This window comes from Vicugna pacos, chromosome 4 (assembly GCF_048564905.1).
Source record: "Vicugna pacos chromosome 4, VicPac4, whole genome shotgun sequence".
NCBI classification, from domain to species: Eukaryota; Metazoa; Chordata; class Mammalia; order Artiodactyla; family Camelidae; genus Vicugna; species Vicugna pacos.
The window spans coordinates 52782-78821 of NC_132990.1; the positions used below are offsets into that span (position 1 = coordinate 52782).

The 26040-nt window shown below is 40.0% G+C and overlaps 1 pseudogene; it reads right to left on the reverse strand.

The window, feature by feature from the left end:
- Positions 1 to 12515: 12515 nt before the first annotated feature.
- LOC102529741 (inner nuclear membrane protein Man1-like) lies at positions 12516 to 16326 on the reverse strand (annotated as a pseudogene).
- Positions 16327 to 26040: the final 9714 nt, after the last annotated feature.

Sequence of the window (26040 nt, forward strand, 5' to 3'; positions counted from 1 at the left end):
CTCTGACCTCAGACATCTAAGCTGACATTCCTGACATATTCATGTTATTCAATGTGTCATCTCGAGTTAAGTACTCACTTCTCTGACTTAAAATTTGTTTTCTTTAGCCATCCATTCTCTGGCAGAACACCTATTCATACAACATTTTGTAATTCCTAGAACTGTACTAACTACTTTAAACATATCATCTGGTTTATAAGTTGCCAGTTTATAGGGAACAAAATCTAGTTTGTTTTAGATTTTGTTGTTCCCTTTTCCCTCCTTTTATGCTACAGAAATGCCCTATTTTTCATTTTATAACCTAAGATACAATATTACGTGGAATTATTGAGAAGTGTTACACTTACTGGTAGGTTTTGTTTGACTAAATCTTAAATTGTCCAACTGTTCATAGAGAGGAATGTAAAACAAACGAACAAAAACAAAAAAAAAAAAAAGAGGAAAAAAACTTTTGATTTGCAAGGATTTAAAAAAATGTACCATCCTTCTGGGAGAGGTGGTCACCAGAAGGAAAAGCAGGTGATTTTTTTCTAGGTGTGAAAGGAGCAGACAGAAGCATGAGTTCTGATCTAGTACTTTGAGGCTGGGACTTGATGTATGAATTTTAATAGTTGATTATGAAGAGCTGTGATCCCAGGAACCTAAAGAAAGATGACCCTTGCACTGGGGGATGGAAGGATCTATCTCCTTTAAAAACTATCTTCTGCCACAGAGATCTGAAGGAGTAGAAACATCACCAGAGCAGAGGGCTGACACAGTGCAGCAGACTAAGGTAACAGTCACCAGTTGTGACACACTTTGGGAGTGAGAAACTGGCAACTTGGACTTAATCATGCTAAAACTCCTTTAGAATTAGAACTGAAAAACTCCCTAGAATTCTCTGACAATCCAACAGAAAAGGAGAGAGATACTGAAATTCCTGGTATGACACAGATGAGAGGCTGCACAATTTATTTGGGGGAAAAAAAAGAGATAAGAATACGCTGATACCATTAAGCCTGTGGAGAAATTCACACCATTCACTTAAACTTAGTATGCCTTGCTTTCTCTCCCAGAGTTTCTGCCTTGTTGTCAATAAATGTCTGTGCTTCTGATGTGTCATCAAATATTGAAGGATAATGCTAAGTAATATGTTATAATTCCCCAGTGTTCTGATACTATATATAGAAAACCCTAAAGACTCCACATAAAACCTACTAGAACTGATGAATGAATTTACTAAGGTAGCAGGATACAAGATTAACATACAGAAATCAGTTGCATTTCTTTACACTAACAATGAAATATCAGGAGGAAAAAAATCCCCTTTAAAATTCATCAAGAAAAATAAAATACTTAGGAACAAACTTGAGCAAGGAGGTGAAAGACCTAGATACTGAGAACTATAAAACACTGATAAAGGAAATTGAAGATGATTCAAAAAAAAATGGAAAGATACCCCATGCTCTTGGATTGTATTTTGCTGTACAGCAGACACTAACACAGCATTGTAAATCAACTATACCTCAATTTTAAAAAATCTAAAAAAAAAAAATAGCATTAATTCTCCAATGTTCTGCAATGCTTCCTGCTTTTTACTTTTTTTGGGGGGGTTAGGGGTAAATTCACTTATATTTGGGAAAGCCTTTTTTTTTTTACACCTGTTCTTTAACATCTTCCTAACTCAAGCCTATAGTTATTTCTCTGTGTATTACAGTTACAGAAAAAAATGTTTTTTGAAACATTTTAGAAATATCAACAAAATCAAAACACCATGGACTTTCAAGGATAACTGTATATTACTTCATATTATGCTCAGCATCTAGCACTTTGGGGTAATTGATGGGATTGGGAGGTTTAACAACAACAACAATAAAAAGCTATTGGCAATTTTCAGAGTCCTATAGCAAACTTTGGGAGCCTTCAGAACTAGAGAGATCCTAAAATCTTAATAAATTTTATATACAAAATTAGGATACTGCCTCCTCCTCAGACTCAATGGATTGTCCAGTGGATCTGCATATTTAGATGAGTCATTTGTAGATGTCTGTGTATTCAGTAATCTCCATCTCCCTGTCTGAACTCCTAGAGCTTGTTGCTTGCACAGTTCATCAGGTGAAAAAGCATTCTAAGTGCCTTGAGACACTCTGTTATACAACCTTGATTGCTTCTCTCCTAATATAATAAATTCTGTGAGGAAGGCCGGTACCTGAACCAGAAGACTAAATGTGGGGAACACAAAATATAAGGTGCTGCCCACCGCCGTAGTCTGCCACCCTGGGAATGTCAACAAGCAATGCCGAAATTCTGCAGTAGTCAAACTACAGCTGTGACCATTATCCCCTGAGCAGCCCGTGGGTCCTCCTTTCCTTGTTCTTCTCCACCGTGTAACTCATCTTCTGGCTGGGAAGAACTCCATCCCTGCTGCTTCTTTGGTTTGTGACATGTCCACTTTCTTCATGGCCATTTCATGATTTCTTACTGATCTCAAACCAAGACTGTACAGTGATTTTATCATTTAGGTCGTCCTGATGAGCAATTAGAGCTGTTACTGCCAGACTCGTTCTATGGCTTCTGAGTTCAAAATGAGCTTGAGACTCCCCCTTTCTATCTCGAATGCGGCCATTAAGGGAGGTTAGAGTTAGATGTCAGAATTAGCCAAAATGTAGGATTTAGTAAAAGGTCCATTACACACACGGTGCTTCCTCTATTGCAATAAACCTACGTACTTAAAGGAGAGGAAGTGTCCTTGTCTTAAAAGATAAAAAAATCATCATGTCTCTCATCCTAAATATTTTCTTTCCATTTTGGCCCCTATTCAATTTACAACCTCTTTTCTTAGTTTTCTTTACAGCTGAACATTAAAAAAAATTGAGGGGGGTAATTAGGTTTACTTATTTTATTTTTAGAGGAGGTGCTAAGGATTGAACTGAGGACCTTGTGCATGCTAAGCATGCGCTCTACGACTTGAGCTACATTGTCCCCTCCTTGAACATCTTCAATGAGAGCTTGTGTTTGCTGTCTCCACTCTTTAGGTCCCCTAAAATGGCTCTCCCATTCTCACTGGTTCCCAATAAGTAACAGATGTGCTCTTGAGTTAGGATTACTTAGGAAAGTGTTATTTACAAAGGGAATATTTATAAGAGATGGTGTAATACCCTGGGGTTAGTAATATAGGAGCTACAAGCAACGACTACTAGGCCCAAGGGAGGAGCAGTTAATGAGACCCAGAAGGAGAAAGCCATGTAGACCATGAGAAGAGTGGTGATTTTGGACTATTCCATCTAACGTGGCCTCACAGCGGTTGAGCAGGGAAATAAATATATTGACCTGTCTCTCCTTCCTTCCAGTCTCTTGTTGGCACATCTCATTGGACAAACCCAGAAGAAGCCAGACACCAAGAGAACACATGGATGGTCAGCTTTTTGAGACAAAGGGCAAATTAAGAAGAGTGGTGAAAAGTTGGTATGAGGGTAGAAAGACACCAGGCATATTTACCTCCTTATTACATTGGAACTACACCCATGGGAAGTCTGTCCCCTCTAATGTTCAAACCCAATGGCCTCTGGTTTCATTTACATGCCATCTATTTGCCTCTTTTCATCTGGATCCCATGAAACTTTCTTTTTTTTCTTTTCCTCTTCTTTAAAAAATGTTTTTAATTGAAGTACAGTCAGTTTGCAATGTTATGTCAGCTTCTGGTGTACACATGTTTCAGTCATACATACACATATTCCTTTTCATATTGTCATAATAGGTTACTACAAGATATTGAATATAGTTCCCTGTGCTATACCATAGAAACTTGCTGTTTATCTATTTTATATACAGTAGTTAGTATCTGCAAATCTCAAACTTCCAATTTATCCTTTCCCACCCCCTTTTCTCCCTAGTAATCATGCCTGTTTTCTATGTCAGTGAGTCTGTTTCTGTTTTGTAAATAAGTTCATTTGTGTGTGTGTGTGTGTGTGTTTAGATTCCACATATGTGATATCATATACCTCACTCTTGATCTTTCTCTAAACCTTAACTTGTTTATAAGTTTCCATCCATAAACCTACAGGTCCTTTCCTGGCACCCCATCCATTTTCCACCTCCCCTTTAGCACTTCCTCTCCATTTCCATGGCACACTTCTAATATGCCTCTTGTGTATAATCTGTCTACCAAGTCCTCCACCACACTAACACCCAGCTTGTCCTACCAAGGAACACCTCTTGCTGTGACATTTTCCCCCTAAAATGTGAGATCTCCTTTTTGTCCACAGGATAATCTCTAAAGTCTAGCTCCTGTCAAGTTTTCACCCCTCAACTTCTGCTCTCTTCCTCCACAATTTGTGGCCAGCTAGACTATTTCAAGTTGTCTGAGCACATTCATACCATTAGGATTTGAAGATACTGCCCATTCTGTCCATCGTTTTTACCTCCTTTCTGTGTAATGCACTGTTTCATCCTTCTAGACCTAGCTCAAATGTGTTGTGATCTGTGAGTTCCACTTTGCTTCTTCCCAAGAAGACTTGATCCCTCCCTCTGCTTTGCCCCGAGAGAACTTCCATGGCCTTTGCCCTCATTTCTACTTTGCCACTGAACTAATAAGCTATAATCATTCCTCCCTGTTATGCAGTGCTTAAGGTGGGAGCACTGCTTCACTTATCTTTGTATTACTGAAACTTATCAGAGTGTCTGGCAAATGGAAATGTCTCCCCAAATACTTGTAAAGTGAATGAGAGATGACTGGCTTGACAGATCGCCCTCCAGCTGGTGTCTGAAGAGCCTTTCTCCTGTGGATCAATAGGTATGTTCATATGTAATAGGAACTGTGGTCAGAGTCCTGGGAAGAAGCGACATGACACAGCTCAGGTGCTACTTTGCTACAGGACAGGGTAAGCATCCTTCTATGGCCATTTTCAGACCTGACATTGTAGCACTTAAGAAGCCTAATAATGCCAAATCAAAACATTAAAAGTTGAAATTTAGGAATGCTAGAGTACTAAAAGAAGTCTCTCTACATTTTTATAATAGCAGGGGTCCCAGTCTGAGCCAGAGCAGAAGCTAAAGGAAGTGTCTTCATCAGAGAACCAAAGCAGGGAGAAATGGGAGACAAAGGGCTCCTGGTACGCAGGCGGTCAGCCCGGGACAGAAGATTCTAGTGAGTCTGGTGCCCTGAAGACTAATGACACTAGGAGCTCTGGAGGCAGAAACTTTGGCAGGGACATGAGTAAATTTACGGCAAGCACTAACAAAAGTGGCAGTGGGCAGCGGGCTGGAGAAGGACAAAATAGGAAAAGCATGAAAGGGCTGTTCATGAGCCCCCTGAGAGATATTTTGGAGGATCCTGGGACAACTTGGTGAGATTCTGAAGGCATTCAGATATTGGCGGATGAAGGTAAGAGACCATGCAATAAAGTCAGGGCCATTAATGTCACTGTATACTTGAAGGCTTTATAGATTACCTCACAATACAGTGCTACTGAGGGTAAAATGTATTTTGCTGTAATTCTAAGGCTGCCATAGTTCAGGACTATATTGGGAGCTCCCTCCATATGTGTTAAATGCAGGACTGAAATAAAGACATCAATCAGGTTGTAATAAGATCTCTTGTCACATAACAAGATCTCTTTTAAAGACTATATGGAAGAAAAAGGCTGGTCTTACTATCTGACCATGCTTTTGAAAATAACTAAAGGACATTCCAAGGTTAGGTTCCTAGCAATTGAGCACAGATAATGAGAATGTGAGAGCAGACATTAAGATAATAGGCATGTATGAAGAGCAAATATAGATTTTTTGTTCCATACTGAGTTTGAATTATAATTTATTCTTTAAATAGTATATTATTTACCTAGAGATGCTTTTAAGATATGAAACCAGCTAAAGGGAACTATTTAGACACAGAAACATGTTTATTCAGACTTGATTTCATAGCTATCTCTTAAAATAATGAGAAACTAGAAAAGTAAATTATTTCCCTAATACAGAACAACAAAGACACTATCACTAGTTAGAGCATAAAATATTATGTAATAAAGAATTTGGCTGGCCTCTGTCCCTGGCTGCTGGGAAGTAGCTTCTAAATCTTGGGAATTTTTGGAGTGATGGGAGTGTCTCTTATTGATGGTGGCTCATGACAGTTTATGCTAATAAGGTGACTTATGGTGGGGACCCTACATGGCTTATGCTAATGAGATGACTCAGGATGTGGACTGGCCACACCTGAAAGACTAACCATGCAACTAGAAAGTTGGGGCTCTGAGCCTATGTGATACCAGCATGACCTTTGGCAAGGGAAGGGGGTCAGGAGACTGAGTTCAACTGCATGGTCAATGACTCAATCATGCCTATGCAGAAACACTAATAAAAACTCAATGCTGAAGCTTGGTTGTGCTCCCCTGAATAGCACTATTCTGCATATTGTCACGTATCTCTGTGCCGGGAGGGTAACACATTCTAACCCCATGGAGAGAGGACAAGGGAAGCTCTGCATCTGGGACCCTCCAAGACGTTGCCCTGTGTGTCCCTCCTTTTGGCCAGTCCTGATCGGTATCCTTTACAACAAAACCATAATTGTAAGGATAGCACTTTCCTGGGTTCTGTAAGTCATTCTAGGGAATTATCAAACCTGACGGGTAATGGGTAGCCAGCTGGTCAGCAGTGAGGGTGGCCTGGTTGCGGGAAGTGAGAGCAGACTTATGGAGGACTGTGCCCTTAGCCTGTGAGGCCTGGTCTAGTTCTAGTGTCACAAGTTGCTGCAGTCATCAATCTTTTGTGTAGTCTAGTCTCATATATCACACTCTTACTAACATATTTTGTGCTAGGTTCATAGCATAACATCTGTAGTTAAAGTTCATGACTAGAAGTGCGCATCACCATAAAAGTAGCTCCAGTTGATTCAGCCATTCCTAATGTCATGTGCTTTAAACAGACTGTGGCAAGTGTTGGGCTATTCTTTAAGAAACCTTCAGCCCTCACGGTATTTTAGCTCCTCTCATGTGGCATTCCCTTCACTCCTTCAGAATTCTGTTTCCCTTGATGTTTTCCCCTCTGCACCACGGGTGTAACTAAATGAATTTCTATGTGTTTTTTATCCATGACTAGCACTTCATTCTTATCACAGGATCACAATGGAAATTCTTTGAGAGCCTTAAAAGTACTAAGCTCTGTCATCAAAGAGTCTAAGCAAAACTCCTGCTGGGCTCCTGGCACATTTATCTAATCCACCCAGAGGTTCTTTGATGGCTTAATGTCTTTCATCAACACGTGAAACTTTATTTTCTCTAGCCTTTGAATCAGTAGATCTAACATGACCAATTTCCTTGTTATGACAAAAATATTTCCTTTATAGTATTTTAATTTAGATTACAATTGCCAGACACTCTGTTTTATAACTACTAATGTGTCATCCTTCACTTCTTCAACTGCCAACCACATTCTTTCTAACAAAGGATCACAACCCTCTTTAAAGAAAGCACCTAGGGATTATGCTCAGGGGAAAAAGGCTCAAAAATGTTTTATTTTTTCTTTCAGTCAAAGAGTATTTCATGCTCAGTAAAAATAGGGTTAAAAACAGCTTGAGGTAGAACTGGTGTTGTCTTTCAGTTGCTAACATCCAACTTCACGCTCTGTAACAGGATGTGCACAACAGAGTGCACACCCTTTCATTGCTTGCACATGCTGCCGGTAGGCATGAGTGAGCACCACTGAGAACCTCATGCTCTCCAGAAATGCACACTATACACCGCATTTGCAGAGTGAGCAAAAGAAATTCCCTTTAAAGTACCTAAGGTTTTGTCCAATTTAATTGGTTCCACTTCCTACGGCTATGAACAAAGTGAGCACATCCAGTCTCACACACTTCAGATTTGATTAAATGGCTTTCTTTCATTACTCCTTAAGCTATGTCCACCACATCAGATAGTTTTAGTAGTTATTAACAGTTAATGTATTTCTTTTGCCTTCTCTACAATTGTGGCATTGGAGTTCAATGGGGGCCATTCAGCCCACAATTTTTGCTGTCATTCATTTTCTACCTGTTAAAAGGATCTGTGGCTTAGCCAGCACCATGAAAGTACGGAGACAACCGTTCCGCTGTCTCTCCCTGCCGACCCCGCGTCACAGCCTGACAGCAGATGTGCTTGGTACTCAGCGCTGTGTATGTTCAAACTGCCTGAAAAAAAGCCATATGATTTTTGTGGAAATGCCTGCTATTAAAGGAGGAAATCATATGCCCTTCTAAGTATTTGAATATAAAGGAAAAGAGAAGATGTCAAATCAACATAGTAGGTTGAGTAATGATTTACAGATACCATAAAGCATAATTCTTCATTATTTTTAGACCAGGAAAGGACCTCTCCCACTTGAGAAGCTTATTAGCAAACCCAAGGATCTCTGCAGAAACGCAGAGTTGATACATGTGCATGTCCATAGACATTTTTGCACTTAGTTTTAGTTTTTTGGTCCTCCAGAAGCTTATATATGAATCAAATTAGCAACTAGGATATATATTTGCATGCTATATGTAACATTTTTATATCATATTATATGTAAGTTATGAAACAAGGGCAGTTAACTAGGACTCATGTATAGGTTCTGTGTGTGTGTGTGTGTACATACACATGCATTTTTTTTTTACGCAAATTGGTAAGTTTCAAGTGAGAAGGTGGGGCTGGGTCAAAAGACAGTAACTGGGCTTCGGGCTTTCCTCTAGTTACTAAAGTCTATCTGTGGAACTCTAGAGTTTAAAGGAATTTAATTGAAAAAAATCATTGTATTAACTCTATTAAAGAAATCATATATCAATCAGAAAGGGCATTGGCCAGCTATGGAGGTGTGACAAGATTTGCAGAGACAGTCTTTTTTTGGGGGGGTTCTATTTCACCCCCACTCCATGCCCCCCCCAACTAGGAGTCTGATTATACAGCGGAGAAGGGAACTATGACAAGCAGCAGGGGCACCAAAAGAATGCAGAAAAGAGGAGCACCTCCTAACTCCACAGGAGGAAGAGTGACACGTGGAAATGACACTTAGCTCAGCTGGGAGAAGGTTTTCCTCTTACCTATCTTCCTTTGCTTCTTAAACATACATAACTTGTTACCTGTACATTTAATTGTCTTTCCTGACAGCTCTGCTACAGTCCTACTGGGACACACTATCTTAACCTGTTTTACAAAACAAAATAAAAACAGGATGATGATAGTTGTAGGGTTATGTAAGTAGGTAAATGCTAAGTGAGTTTCTGTTCCTCAGACCATTTTAAATATGGAGATACAAGACACAAACTTGAGAAAAACATTTTTTTAATGTTAAAAATCTTTAAAAGGCACACATGGGACTTCTCTAATATTTTTTGCTACTTCCTGTGAATCTATACGTATTTCAAAATAAGAAGCTAAAAATGAAAGAAAAAAATTCCAACATGTATCTTCCATAACACATTTGGAAAATAGAGAATGGTACTTTTAAAAAAGCCATATACATATAAAAAAATACAAGTTTACCTATAAACTGGAACACAATTGTGAAGTGGATATTGTCTTAAGTACCTCAAAAAGTGAAAATTTAAACACTGTTTTCTAAAAAAACAAGAAAATTAATAGAAAATTCATTTAAAAGAAAAAAATTCCCTTTAACAGTCTAAAATGTGTATCTCTGGAAAACAAAACATTTTATTATTATTTATTATTATTATTTTTAATTTAATGAAGGTAATTTAATTAATAAAACTAGGATATCAATGAAAAGTTTTCAAAGATCAAATGATTAGGAACTATTTAAAAGGCTAATCTATTATATGCTATGCAAAATTTAAATAACTAATAAAAGCTTACTAAGGCTTACTCTAACATATAACCTACAATCTTCTGGTGAAATTATTACTCAAAGTAAAACTGTTTCCTTAAGCACACTACTTGACCAATGAACCATGTGGTTAAGCACTGGCAAAACATCATAACATGACAAAGGATACATGAATATAGGTAGTGAAATTATTCACCGTTGGGTGTGCAGACTAACTGAACTCACAAGCACTTCTTTCCACCAGGATATACAACGTGTCAAGCGTACAATGAATTTAAGGATTCATTATATTTTGACTAAGATTTCTCTAGCAATGTCTACAATGTGTATTTAAAGAATTTAATAAAAATTAAATGTTGAAGAGGTAGGAAATACACTACTAAATATCACTTACAGAAATGACTTTACATATATAAGGTAGTTCAGCAGGAAAATGACAAATTTTATCTAAACTTTGAATAATACCACTTTGCATTTAACAAACTGTCACACTTGACCCTCACAAAAACCCCACAGACAGTAGAAGTTACTACTCCAGTTTAATACTTAAGAATGAGGCTCAGAGGCTAAGGAACTTGACTGAGGTCATTTGGACAAGCCCTAGGACCCAGATCCTCTACCTCTTGGCCACTATTTTTTCCATCACCCAGGCTACCTCATATTTACCACTTATTAAAATGCAAACCACCATATAGTTTCCTTCCTTCCATGTTGGTGGAGGTGACGAGGGTACCAAAGCTCTAGCAAGCCAATCCTTTTCTATGCCATTTGAAATTTTAGTACTTAAGGGGATATTAGTCATTCATCTTAATAGCGACAACAAAGATATGACAGGTCATCTTAGTTGAGAATTATGCCTATCAGTAACTATGTATGTAATCCTATGAAGTAATTAATTATTTTCTTAATCCTAATAAAAGTATCCTTTTAGAAAATCCCCTACAAACAATATCCAAAGTAGAATGGGCTTTTTCATTGAAAACATCTGAAACCAAATTTTAGTCCTATTACTCAATAGCTGTTCAATTGTGGATACATTTAACTTCCTTGAGCCTCACTGTCTTTGTCTATAAAGTGAAGACGCCACCATTGGCCTCTGTGAGTTGTTGGGCAGGTTCAATGAGATTATACTTGTAAAGCATTTAGTTCTTAGAAAGGGCCAGTTCACAGAACAGACCAATTCTGTTAGAGAAACAAACATGCAGACAGTGCTCACAGGTTATGTCATTTACCTGAACTTTCCTAATTTAACTTCTTATGTGACCTTATTTCTTTTCTCTCTCAAATATCTGAAGCAGGACACAATGTATCACTCTTGCAACCAGGGTACCAATTAAAGTGAGTGCTGGATTTCAGTCCTCTTCTAATCCCTTTAAGGAATATTATAATCAATTATCTGACTGTCTTAGAATTGGCTATATTCAAACCAAAGTTTATACTATTTCTGCCCCTACACTTTAAAGTCTGCCATCATTCACTAGTTTGAAACAAAACTAATAACAGTAAGCCAGTTTTACAAACCATGATACACTGAATTCGTGTTGGGTGAAAAGGGTAGGAAGTTTCAAGGGGTGAGGGAAAGGACCTAATACTGAGAAATTATGTATTCAGCAGGCCATCCATCATGCACTAAATTGACTTTCTCTCTTTTAATCTTCCCAGGCATCATTCTAACCAAGATTCACGCTGTTTTACAGATTATACAAGGGAAGCTCAAACTCTGGCTTGCTCCCCCTTGCTCAAGGCACTCTCACCTACAGAAGGCTCTTGCTCAGCTCCAGGCTTTCCTCCTCCTGTAATCACTGCCCCAATGCTCTCCTGACTGCTGCAAGGCCGTCTCCTTCTCCAGTCTCACCTCACACAGTGCCTGCCCTCATCATCTCTGAAGCAGGGCACACCAATCACTCCACCCTCACTCCCTTCACAGAACATAAGTTGTCAGTACCCACCTCCTTCCTGTGCTGAAGGGCAGGGATGCTCTGCCTTACCACTCCTGTATCCTGAGTGCTCAGCACAGAAAGTGATGCTGGCTTAACGAGTGGACGAACACACCTGCCTACAGCCATTTAGTAAGTTAAAAGGCAGAGCCTGGAAACCAATTCAGGTGAATCTGACTGCAAACTCCTGCACGGCCCTACCAGAACTTTTTTTCGCTGGTGGGAGGGGAGGTGCTTTGGGCTTGGCAATCAATCATTTTTAGATTTTAAAGAAATTATGGAACTACCTACACACATATTTAATACTACAAAATAATTAGCCAGAGTTTCAAGAGATCTTACTTCGCCTTTTAGAACCACAACTCAATTTGGGAGAACAAAAACCAACCAACCAAAAAAAAAATCCCAGTGCATGATGGATGATGCATCTGAACAATCAAAAAACCTCTAAACTATCGAGTAATTGGATTGGCAACTGCACCTATGGTTATTTAAGGCCAAAAGAAAACGTAAGTTAAACACATAAATGCATTTTACTTAGGCTTACTTGTAATAGTCTGTTCTTTTGTAAGATGTTTTCAATTCCCACATACATCATACAGAAAACCTTAAAAGTAGCCATGGGATTTTCATTCTAATCATGGTAATTATGTTCTTTCTTAAAGAAAGATGACAAAAATACACTCAGTCTGTTGCGTTTCACTATTAAACCATGACCTTGCTGACAGAAATCACCTCAGGTAAGATGCCCAGTGCGGTCAGAGCCCAGCACTAACCACAGGCCCTTTGCTCCCTTGCCCAGAGGGTTTAATACTTACTGCCGAGTCCTCCATCCTCGGAGAGTCCTGTCCCTCTCACTCGTAGCTAAGTCAGTCCCAACATGAGGGAAAATAGGCAGGCAGCAGCTAACAGAAACATCCATAAGTAGCGGGCACCGAACCCCCCTGCTGGGGACACCCCCTCCTGTTTAAATTGCTGGAGAAGTTCCTCCTCCGGCTCGGAACGCTTCGGTTTCTTACGGGTGTTTTTCACGTAGCTATGATTGGAGTGATTGGTCCTCAGTGAACTGGAGGCGGCCACCGCCGCAAAGGGAGTGAGGCTGTTAGAAAAAATCCTGGGGGTTCCACGCTGAAGGCCCCACCGCCGATATGATGATTGGTTTTAAGAAGGGAGCCTGTGGACGAATACAAGGTTGAGTCCATGTCGGCGAGCGGCGGCGGCAGGAGAGGGACCAGGTTCTCAGCGTTAACACGGCGCCTAGGCGCGGGGCTGGAGTCCAGCTGATGACGCCCTCCTCCCTGCGCCGCCGCCGCCGCCTCGAGGTCTCGGCTTCTGACCACACCCCCGGCTCCTGTCTACACTCCCGGCTCCGGTCTACACTCCCGGCTCTTGTCTACACTCCGGCTTCTGTCTACACTCCCAGTTTCGGTCTACACCCCGGCTCCTGTCTACACTCCCGGCGGCGCCGCCCTGTCGTGCATCGCGATTCCTCCCCTCCCGGAACTGAGGTCTCAGCAGCCGCCGGCCGACTTCGCCGGCAGCGGGGAGAGAGGCTCACTCCGGCCCCGCCCGGAACGGGAGCCGTCCTTCAACACCCGTCCGCTGGAGGCCACGTCCCCGTCCTCCTCCTCCTCCGAGCCCGAACAGTCTTCCCGGCAGCTGTAGGGAGCAGCCCACTGCCATTCACGGTCCGTCCGGACCGCAGCGGCTCCTCGGCCTCCGGGACCTCGTCCTCGCCGCCCTCACCGCCCTCTCCCTCCTGCCCTTCGTCCTCCGCCGCCCCGTCTCTCCCCGCCGGGCTCTGCAGCTCCGGAGCCGCCGGCCTCGGGCCCCCCGCCCCGAGCGGGGCTTCCTTTGCGCGGCCGCGTGGCTGCCGGTCACCGCGCTGGCCGTCAGGGGCCGCCGACGGCGGCTTGAGCCCGCGGTGCTGGGCGGAGCCCGGTCCCTCCTCCCGCCGCCGCTGCCGCCACCGGCCTGGCCCCGAGGACCGGCCTCCACCCCGACCCGGCCGAGCTGGAGCGCAGCAGCACTCTGCTGCCGGCCGTGGGGGCGGCCGGGGGGCTCCCCGGGCCCGGAGCCGAGGTCCTGCCCAGGCCCCGGGGGTCCTTAGGTGGGAGAGGTGGCCCGAGGCCGGCCGGACCCGCATGCCCGCGGCGACGACCGTGGCGGCCGCCGTGTTACTGTCGCGGCTGTTCCGCGCCTTGGTGCTGCTGCTGCTCTTCCTCTAGAAGCTCCTTGGCTCCTTGAGGCGGGCCGGGCGGCCGCTCCCTGTCCCCCGGCCGGAGACAAGCCGGCGGCGGGGCGGAGAGAAAAGCTCCTCCGCCGCCAACTGCGGAGGCGGCGATGCGGCCGCCGAGACAAAATGTTTTAACTGACAATTTCAGTATGTGAGAATGTCAACCCACTTGAAAGTCCTGAAATATAAATGTCTGAAAATTAAACTAATAAGGAAGGGATAAAATCTATTGATTTAAAATATAATTATTACTCAATAGTGTCTTTTAGAAAGAACAGAGTTTGACATAAAATCTGACCAGTGACTGCTATTAAATAACCAAAGGGCATTTAAAGTCAAGCGCAGATCTCGTTCCAGTGAAAACTGAAAATCTGAATGACAATGAAAATTTGGAGCGTGTACGTGTGTGAGTGAAGCCTGGACCTTGGGGAAAGAGACAGACCTTGGGGAGGGTGGAAAAGGGAGAAAAATGCTAAGATGGGGAGAGAAACGGAGGCAGAAAGACTAACGGAACAGCAGTCAGGAGACTGGGAGAAGCAAATACGGACAGAGAGGCAGGGGGAAAGCGAGGCACAGAAGAGTAAAAGGAGGGTGAGAGAGGAAGAAGGAAGAGGTCGGGGGACAGACAGAAAGACAGTGGAAGGGGCACATCGAGGGGTACCCCGGAGACAAAGGGAGAAGAAGGATGAGCAAGACTAACAGGAAGGGAGAGGAACAGAGGCGCAGAGATGAAGGTGCAGAGATAGCTGGCAGGGAGAAAGGCACAGAGGGAGAGAGGGAGATGACAGGCGAGGGAGAGGGTCAGGTGAGCAGAAAAGGAAAGACAGGCAGACATAGAGACTGATTCAGACAGGGAAGGGAGAGGGGCCCTGAGACACCAGGCAGAGGATCAGAGAAGGGGACAGACTGAGACAAGGCGGGAAGGACCAACAGGCAGGTGGAGGAAGACAGAGGGAGGGAAAAGACAGAGAGGAAGAGACAAACATTCAGAAAGTCTCACTCACACACACGCACAAGCTGCGAAGGGCAGAGAGAGATAACCTAAAGGAAATAACAAAAGAAACAAAAAAGAGAAGGATACTTCAAAAAGAGAGAAAGGTGGAATGTGGCAAAGGATAGCTAAAAGCATTTGTGTGTAAGAATTATGTGCTGTTTATTTCCATTTTCTTCTTTCATAGTTCGACATAAAATTTAAAACCTCAGGCTTGAAAAAGAAATGATGAAATTCTGGCATTAGTTTGAAATAATATATCTGATAAAAAAAAGCCCTCATTTTAATAATAGCTGTTAATGTCTGATCCTGATTACACAGTTGGGAATCAGAAAGAAATAAAAGAAGGTGGAGTAATTATATTCAGCATTGATTTTTAAAAAAAAGCTATGTAATGAGTTTTGTCCTATCTCCTCTAAAGAGATGAGTTATTTCTTAAGGTCAAAATAATTGTTTCAAATTGCAGAGAGGGGTTGAAAGTATTGCAGCAATTCCAAATACTGTTAAAATTTCAGCTAAATCCAGGTAAAAAGTAAACAAAACTCTCAAAAATCTTCCAAACACGTCAATTATACACTAATGGACATTTTTAGTTATTCAATCTCACCTACATGGTTAGAGTCTGGTTTAGAAGAATCATAAAATATCAAAGTAAATGTCAAAGTTTGCAGACAGTATGATTAGAAATCAGATCTCAAAAATCACATAATGCAGTTAGCATGTGCTCGCTTTTGCAATGTGGTGTTCGACTCCGCTAATCAGAGCAATGACAGAGCTAGGTGTTGCTGTTAAGAAGCACTTTTAAAACAATTCTGATCTAGTCTTCCAAAAAGGAGTATAAAAATTAACATCTGCTTTTAAAGTTAAGGTTCTTAGTTTCTTAATTTCCAAAAGATGTCTTATCCACACTGTATTTGTTCCACAATAAAAATGTTAACATGAAAGAGCCATACAGTATTTCTATTTTAAGATGAACCTGAAAGAGAAGTCATTTTCCAACGGAACAACTGTGCTGCTTTACACAAATATCAATGAGCACACAGGCAAACTGTTCTGTCCTCAAGATACAGAAAGGGTCACAAATGTAGGGGTAGAGTAGAAGGAACTTGTACTACTGCTGAGAACTAAAGGAATCCTGCTCCTCATTCTATCAATCTAAACAAACATATCTTTGCAAAAATAAACAAAAACCATTTAAAAACATGCTCTCATTTTGGACACAGGACTTTATCACATATGCCCCTAGCAAAAATTAGGGTACTAATTGAGTATGTGTAACTCTTCATACGTTTGATCACCTTTTGTACACACTATTAAATCAAAGAGTCACATACCTTCATCGTGTTGGTATTTGCTTCATCATACAGAGTGAGTGAAGGTGTACTTTCCATAGTATCTGTAAACCAATGCTCTGCATTGCTCCTCCACAGAGCTCGCGGAACACACAGCCGGCTGGTGAGCCAGGCACTGGGAGAGCAAGGCTGGAGCGGGCGACAGCACTCGCCCAGGACTCAAGCAACAAAAAGGCAATGGCTCTCTGTTGTGATGTCAGTACCACTCTAGCCGGTCACCACCCAGAATATCTGAGATGCATTGGAAGCCACACTGAGCTCTTCATTAGCAATTCAGAAGCAATGATGCAAAACCCCGTGAAACTGTGAACGTGCAAAGACTATCAGGATTTTTTAGATTTCTCACCATTAAATTATTGATGCACACTGTTGGAAAAATGTTGAGATAATTAGATTTTTCTCTAATTCCCTAAGGAACAAAATGTATGGAATCTATGCATGGTTAATATATCAGATTTTTAATGGCTCTTTGACATTTTTTATCTTACTAACAAAAAGCCTTTTTGAAAAACCCCAAAGACAATGCCTACAAAAGCTGACATCCAATGAAGTTTTGCATCTTCAAACTGACTTAATTGTCACAAAGAAAGAAAACACATTAGGAACATAATTCCTTATTTCTCAATTTGTGTTTTTTAAAATTAAAATGAGCTGGCTTATTCTGGCAAGAGCATTACTTCTTTATACCAGCAGATGGAGACAGCAATAGAATTGTGATCAGAAGACAATTCTGCCCTGTGCCAGACGCCTGTTGTCTATATTAGGCTCAGGTGGCAGACTTAAAAGGAATTAACCGAAACTCAACGTTCAATAACCATGAGAAGAAAAACAAAATAAAGTGAAGAAAATAAAAATCAAAGGTGCCTAACTGGGTAAAACAGTGAGTAAGCAAGAGAAATGTGATTTTTAAATTCTAGACGCTGGTTTCTGCAATTGCTGGGTAAAGCACATGCCTCTGTCTCCCATTTTAGGGAACACAGATCATACCTTCTGCCAGCATACTGGAGTGCTGCAAGGGTCCTAGCAGACAAGACTCAGACATTACTTGTACTATTTGAGTAAAAGATGTATCCCACTAGCCAGAAACACTACCTTTCTCTGCTACTAAAAGGTTGTCTTCACACCGCTTGTCACTCTACCAGATCAGCAGTGCTCTGTATGCCAGCTTAGAAAACAGCAAAATAAAAGACGCTGACTTTAAAACTTGAAAATAAGTTACTGCTTTTTCAAAACCAGGCTCTATTTCAGACCTATCTGTATAAATCCACCAAACCTTCACCAACTATTCAAACAACAAAAGTGGTAAGACAGTTATCCCTGTCTGAGAGGCTTCACATTAACTTCAAGTTTCCTCAAACACCTGTTTCTCAAGTGTTCAATCCTTTACCATTTCCTGTGCTCTGTGGTACTCACCTGCTAATAAGAGGTCAAAGTCAAGTACCAGCCTAAGTACCCAAAACACAAATATCCAGGTCCCTGATTTTGCCTTAAGTGACTTCTGCTTCCTTCAAAATGTACAAAGGATACTTCTCAGGTAAAATTTTTGTTACTTATGAGAAATATAAATTCAAGGCAGCTTTCCTTAAAAACCGTAATGAAAGCTCTTGTTATGAAACAGATAAACTGAAATGCAGAATAATGAAGGAATCCACCTTCATTGTGGGATAAATTAAAATGAATATTTCTACTAGTCAAAAAGGTCAGGATAAATCCACTTGTATACATGGATGGTCATCATTCAAATGATTCTATTTATTTTTGAGCTTTGAAAATTGTTAGGCCTTATAAATTCAAGTAACTGTGAAGTAGTGAACAATCATAATTAAGAATATTTTAAAATGTAGTTTCATTACTGTCAATTAGAAGTCTAATTCTGAAACGAAAGGACACAGCTGTTAACAGTGAATACCATCCATAATGAATCCTCAATTAAGGGACAACCAACAACTTGCTAATAAAACACAGAATTTCAATGTTCTCTTTGATATTACATCATTAATCACATCAGTTAGCTTTGTCTGTACCCTGTAAGTGTTCAATACAAATAGTAGTGAAACAGATTTAGAAATGTTTCTTATCCCCTCCCAGGGGGTTATTAAGAATATTTAGGGACTAGTTTAAACCCTAAATATAACCTTGCCTATTTAGTATGGAAAAAAAAAAAGACATGTTTCTTATAATATCCTGGAACTGTGCTTAAAACATGCTATCAAGGTCAGGTAATAAAGAGGCTTTCAAAGAATAAATCCTCAATAAGAGTGATATGAATTAGTAAGATTTAATTTTTTGCCTGCACCTAAGAATTCATACTGTGCATCTTAGAATGCTCAACAACTTCCTCTGCAAAAACACAGGCACACTGACTCTACTAACACAGTGTTTAACTTAACTGAATTTATAAGGTGAAAACATAACTATGGGACTAATTACAGAAATTTAACTTTCTGAATCTAATTACTGACACTGCTGATAAACTCTAATTTTTTGGTGCCTTAGCTCTTAGGGTGACTTTTTAAGTGCTTGACCTTTAAAGGTGAAATAACATTTGAACCTAATTCTCTCACTTACTTCCTAAGAAATTCTAAATAAAATGAGTAAGTGATTACCAAAATCAAGGGCCATCTAATGGAAGCTAATTTGTAGAAATTTAACATTTTTCTTAGAGGTAGAAAATCAGTATTTTGCAACCACTAATGTAATAAATGATTTTGGCAAGGATCACAAATAGATGACAGAAAACTACTGGATGAAAGATGGTTACTGAAGAAGATACTCTTTGATTACTGTTTATTTATAATTTCAAAGAGAAAAAGATATGTTTACAACCAACCAAGTGAGCATGTTTAATATCACCAATAAATAACAGGACAGGCTAAAATGACATGCTTCCTGATGTGATGGAAATAGGGGACAAAACCAACTATACAGTATTTCTCTGAAAATATTTAAATTGAATCTAACTGTGAGGAAACAAATAAATTTATACTATGGACCATTCTACAAGACAGCTTGCTTGACCTCTTCAGATATCAATATTACAAAGGAAAAAAATAGGCAAAATTATAAAAGAGTAGAGAGACATGACCACCAATATAAAGCGTTACATTTGAGTGAATTCAGAATTTCTCAAAAAGCTATAAAAAATATTTACTATTAACTGGGGTAGTACAAATATGGGTGGTATATTAAATAACATTTTACCAATGTTAAATTCTGGAGGTGAGACAAAAATAAGAGCAAGTGAGAGAAAGCGTGTGCACAAATGGGGGGAAATGTTCAGAACTGGTAAAGCCAGAAAGCTATTTGGCCGTTCACTAGAACCATATTTACACTTTTCTGTACAACCTTTCCCAGCAGACCTCCTCTCCTTTTATCTCTTTGAAATCATATTTACTGCAACCTTTATTCCTCATTACCATAGTCATCTTAGTGTAAACTGGTTAATCAGATGCTGCAGCAAGTTTGTATCACACATGACTTGGAAATGGCCCAACATTAACCTGGCCTGAGCTGTTGGCTGGTTTGCTCCTTCTGGATTTGATTAATTGCAAAGGCGGATAACATAAACACAAAGTGATTGTGTCCCTCATGGAATAGATTACTTTCATTTTGTTAAGCATAAAGTTCATTCCTAGACTGCTTTTTCTACATGTCCTGTTGTAATGGGTCTCCTGCTGTCATTACTTATATTTAGAAGTCATGTAGCATTTTTAACATATGCTGCATCTGAGATTTTCTTCCAAGTGAAAGCACTTCATGACTTAAGTGTTTCCTGCCTATTAACACATGTGCAGTTACATCAAAAAATATATAACGTATATTGAGTGCTTCAGTACTGATCAATGTTAATGTAAAAGATTAATGTTAATACACCTTTATTTGCTACCAATATCATAAAATGTGACATGTATAGCATGCCAAGTAGTAGTTTGCAAAGATTAATTAGTCCTCAGACAATAACCCTAAAAGACATGTTACCCCACCCTCAATTTTAAAGTTGAAAAGACAGAGGCATAAATGGATTAAGTGATTTCTCCTGTGTAATACTGGACCCAAGATGTGAGGCTGGAATTAAATTCTCCAGCCTTTATTCCTAATTGGTATACTATTCCCTCTCTATGTAGAAATTAAGGTTAAACAAATATTGGCTCAGCTATGAATGCCCTTTAAAATCAAGCATTAGAGTTTAAAATGAAAAAAACCTAAGAAAGAAAGGAATAAGTCAAGAGCTAGGGGATATATATTTACAAAGCATCCATCTATTATCTGATTTAATACTTCAAATTCTGTAGAAAAATTCAATTCACTGAGATAATACAACATCAAAGCTGAGAATCAACATAATTCTTGCAAAGTTGAGGATAATGTGGCAAAGGAATTAAGAATGCAAACTGGGAGGTTCTTATAATAACAATAATGTAGATATGAGAAGACTATGGGGTAAAATGAAGACCGTGGACAGACTTCAAAGCAAAACTTGGCAAGTTATGGATGACTCATAAAAGAGAAGTTTAAGTCAAGGATAATCCAAACACTTAAAAATTGGATAACTGAAAAAATGTTACAAAAGAACAATAAGTAGGACCTTTCGCATGGGAAACTGGCATAGGGGCAGAAAAGGTACTAGTTTCTTATCTACTCTTGGCCACCACCCAGCAAAAGCAAGTAAACAAACAAGCAAGTAAGCAAATAAACAAGCCTGAAGGGTCTAGAGTGGTAAGAACTGAGATATTCCCCGACTAGTCAGACGAACTGAGTCAGCAATCCACAGCCAGCGGGATATGCGAAGTGCCAGCCTCATAGAGCTCCACAGGTAATTACAGAAAAGAAAGTATCAGGACAGTTAAGGGTGAAGTGAGCTGTTCCACGGGCAGGACATGGAATTGGAACCATGGCTATAAGGCAACATTTGGAGAGTTTCCCTGCTGTGAATCTAATGGCAAACAGGACAAATTTCCCTCCAGGATCTTACAACCTACTTTCTAAATATCTTTGGGTTCCATCTCCACTGCCAATAACCTAACACAGGCAACCATGAGCTCCTGGTGGATTTCCCTAAGGGGCTTCTTACTGGCCTCTAGCCTTTAAAGCGGCCTTTCCCTCCTCTAATTTCATTCTTTTTTTTTAACATTTTTTATTGATTTATAATCATTTTACAATGTGTCAAATTCCAGTGTTCAGCACAATTTTTTAGTCATACATGGACATACACACACTCATTGTCATTTTTTTCTCTGTGAGCTACTGTAACATTTTGTGTATATTTCCCTGTGCTATACAGTATAATCTTGTTTATCTATTCTACAATTTTGAAATCCCAGTCTATCCCTTCCCACCCTCTGCCCCCCTGGCAACCACAAGTCTGTATTCTCTGTCTGAGTCTATTTCTGTCCTGTAGTTATGCTTTGTTTTTGTTTGTTTGTTTGTTTGTTTTTTAGGTTCCACATATGAGTGATCTCATATGGTATTTTTCTCTCTTTCTGGCTTACTTCACTTAGAATGACATTCTCTGGGAGCATCCATGTTGCTGCAAATGGTATTATGTCTAATTCACTCTTTATACCACAGAGGGTCCAAAGAAAGATACAGACATTACTACACTCCTGTGGGTAAATGACGACAGGGGAATTAAAATTAGGTTTCTAGGGAAGCACCTAAGAGGGCACTGAAGGCTGGTCTTGGAGGCTCAGGGGATGTTTTGTGGAGAAAATAACATTTAAGCTATCATTTGAAGGAATTTGCCAGGCAAAGAAGAAATAGAAATGAAGGATTTGAGGGAGAAGGAACATTATGGGCAAGAGCCAAGAGGCATAGGATGAGTGAATTTGGTGAAGTGAGAATAGCTCAGCAAGGCAAGGGCTTTACATTCAAGGAAGAGCAAGAGTCTTTAAAATGAGGCTGAAGGCACAGAGCAGGCAATGCCTTGAGAGTGAAGTTTAAGAGCTGGAACTTTCCCTGAGGCTGATTTAGGGAGACATTGAAGACAATCAGGCTAGTGGCAGGAACAGACTTTTCACTTAAAGAGTGACAGCTGATGCAAAATAAATGAATGAGCCCTCTAAGGAAGAGTAAATTGAGAGAATAAGCAAGGAGCTGATGGTTGACTCCTGGGGAATAAGAATAAACTCTAGACCAAGTTTCAATAATATTGCAACAAAAATATATAGTAAATGCAGGGGTCTTGTGAGTCTATCCAGCCTCACTTCACATAATGAGTTCTGACAGCAAAGGCGTCACCAGAATCTGTCTGGGTCCTGCGTTTGCATATCAAACTCAAAAAAAAGATAAGGAAGCGTTACTTGTACCTCAAGCTCTTACTTATTTTTTAAAACTTTCTACATGAAAATAAGTTTAGATTTGGAGAAAAGTTGTAAAAATAGCAGAGTGCACCTGTACCTACTTTCAATGTCCCCAAATGACAGCATCTTTGCCTGATGGTGATCTTAAGTCCCCTCTTTTCTTCTAAACTCATTGGAATTCCATTGTAAGAAAATGCTGTCCCTTCTCCCTATTTATCTACTTATTTACATGTATGAATGCCTGGAGATATATATTATGCTGTGGGTTAAAATCCAATACTCCCATTTTCAAACTGGCTTCCTGGCAACACACGATGTTCCAAGATCTTCTTGTGTTTCCCCTACCCCAGCCTCAGACTCCACCATTTCCCCCAGGACCCATGGTTCCTCCCTCCGGAGAATGGTATTGAGAGGTCCGGGCACTAAGTTGTTCACTCTAACTAGGGTCTCACAGCTCGTCGTCCTCTCAGGACAGAACTAGAACATGTTTGTATGTGTACTAACACATTCACCCAGCTGTATTTATTTTTGAATTCTGCACCTGCAAACATATACTAAAAATCACAGGTTCATATGGATACCTCCGACTCCAAAGAAAACAGGGTACATTCCAGGTTATTCCTTTATCTGTAACTTTCTTATCCAATGGTGAAAAATTATACTTTCATTATCTATAATAAATTCACTTATTTGTTCAAACTCAGGATGCACAAAAGACAGTTTCAGAATTCCTAACCAGGACCTCTGTGAGAAACGCATTTACTACATGCAGTACAACACTTGTTGTGTTTATCTTTAGCCCTAGAATATAAAATCAAACTCCTGTTTTCCAAAGTTACTTGGTTCCTTTCTTCCCCACTCAAGTCAGTGTGGTTTTGTTACTTATTTGTAACAGAGTTAAGTTCACTTTTTACAGTTTGTATTCCATTTTGGAATCATGCCCCACACAACACACCCATCTAGGCTGACTTTTATTTATATTTGGAGAATGCGTGAAAAATTACCAGAGTTCTCAGAGTCAGAGTTGTACAAAAAAGTATAATTGGAGAAGTGTCACTCCCCTCTGCTCCCTAGTATCTTGTTTCCATTATTGCCAATCTTCCTACCCCATTCCTACTCCCCTTCCCTGTAGGAAAACAATTTTATTAGTTTCTGGTTTATCATTCCTCAATTTCTCTTGCAGGAATAAGCAGGCACATGTATCACACTTCCCTGCTCACGTGCAGAGCAGCATACTATAGACGCCCTTTGCATTTTACTCTTTTTGCTTAATTACACTGTGACAGCTCAGAGCCCTTCCTTGTTCTTTCTTAAAACTGCAGCTCTTTGTTGTGTGGCTGTACCATAATTTATGCAGTCATTCTCCTATATTAGCATTTAGGTTTTCAATATTTTGCAATTACAAACAATCCTAAAATGAGTAAGCTTGTGCAAATGCAAGAGTGTCATTAAAGGAGATTCCCACAAGCGGGGCTGCTGGGTCAGAAGTGTGTCTGTGGGGCTGCCAGGCATTGCCAGTCACCCTCTAGAAGGGCTGCGTGGGCTGGCGTCCCTGCCACTGGTGTGTAAGGGGGGGCCTACTTCCCAGTAGTCTGGCAAAAGAATGTGCTGTCATTCTCTAATTTTTGCCTATCTGAGAGATAAGAAATGTTATCTCAAAGCTGTTTTAACTTGTATTTCTTTGATTTTGAGTAAGATTAAGCTTTTTGTGTGTATTTACTCTTCATGAGCTCTCCCATTTTCCTATGAGGCCTTTGGTTCTTTGTCTCTGAATTTTTTTTTTTTTGTCCTTCAATTATAAAGAATTCTTACATATGGAGGATATTAGCCTTTTTGATTGTGGTATATAGTGAAAATATTTTCTTCTAGTTTTTCAGCTATCTTTTAACTTTTTCATGGTGGTTTTTGCCATGCAAAATTTTCTTATTTTTACGTACTCAAATTTACCAGTCTTTTACTGTTTTGGGGTTTTAAGTCATAGTAAGTCTTTCTTTAAGCCCAGGTTAAAGAAGAAAACCCGTGTTTTCTTTTAGTACCTCTACTGTCTGACTCCCGCTCTCTAACGCTTAGGTTCTAAATCTGTTTGGAGTTGCTTCTTTTTCTTCTGTGTGGTAACAGCTTTATGGGTATACAATTCAAATACCACATAATTTACCTACTGAAAGTGTTTAATTCAATTTTTAAAAGTATATTTATAGAGTTCTGTAACCATGACTCCAACCAGCTGTAGAATATTTTCATCACCTCAGAGAGAAACACTGTACCTTTTACCAGTCTTTCTCTTTTCCCCAAACTCCCTCAGTCCCTGGCAATCACTAATTTAGTTTCTGTTGCTACAATTTGCTTGTTAATGACATTTCACATAAATGAGATAATAGAATACATGGCCTTCTGTGACTGCCATCTTTCACTCAGCATAATGTTTACGTTTCATCCATGCTCTAGTACCAGCACTTCTTACTGCCATGTAACAGTCCACTGTATGGACATACCACATGTTGCTTCTCCATTTATCAGTTATACATTTGGGCTGTTTTCAGTATGTCGCTATTATAAATAATGCTATGAACATCTGTGTACACACTTTAATGTTGAGTTTATTCTTGTGCAAGATTGAATCTGATTTTACCTCTTTCTAAGTGGCTACCCAGATATCCTGGTACTATTTATTGAAAACTTCATCTCTACCTCAGTGACTTGAAATGCTACCCTTTATTGTTTACACAAGGACCTCGGTTTGCTTCTGGGCTTTCTATTCCACTGCTCCGTTTGTTTATTCCTGTGACAGCAGTGCACTGTGTTAATTATAGAAGCTTTATAGGGCATGTTTTAGTGTCTGGTAGGGGCAATCCCTTCAGGTAGTTTTCTTTTTATGGTCTCTTCCTGGCTACACTTGTCTGTCCCTCCCCTCCCTCATAATTTAGTACCAATGTTGTCTAACTTCATCTTTAAAAAGTTTCTTGGTACTTTCACTGGGATTGAGTTACATTTAGAAAATAAGGAGAACTGACGTCTTTATAGTGCTGAGTCATCCTATTTAAGTCTACTTTTGTGACTTACAAAAATGTTAAAAACTTCTTCATGCGGGACAGGACTGCTGAATGGTAACTCTTTGTGTCTATGAAGCTGCTGATCTTTTGAAGTTAATTTCATACCCTGTTACCTTAATGAATTCTTTTTACTGTTTGAATTCATTTTACCAGTGATGCCCTGTGGGTTTTCTAGCTATGCTAGCAGATCTGAGAGAAGAGATAGCTCACTTCTTTACCCATTCTCATGCTTCTGACTGATTTCTTATCTACCCGAATTAGCTACCACCTACATTACAATACTGAACATTAGTGGAGGTAGTGAGCACTTGCCTTGTTTTTGTATATTATGGAAACACTTCAAGTATTTCCCAATATATAAGATCTCTGGCTTTAGGAGTAAGATATAGATTTTTTCATTTTTT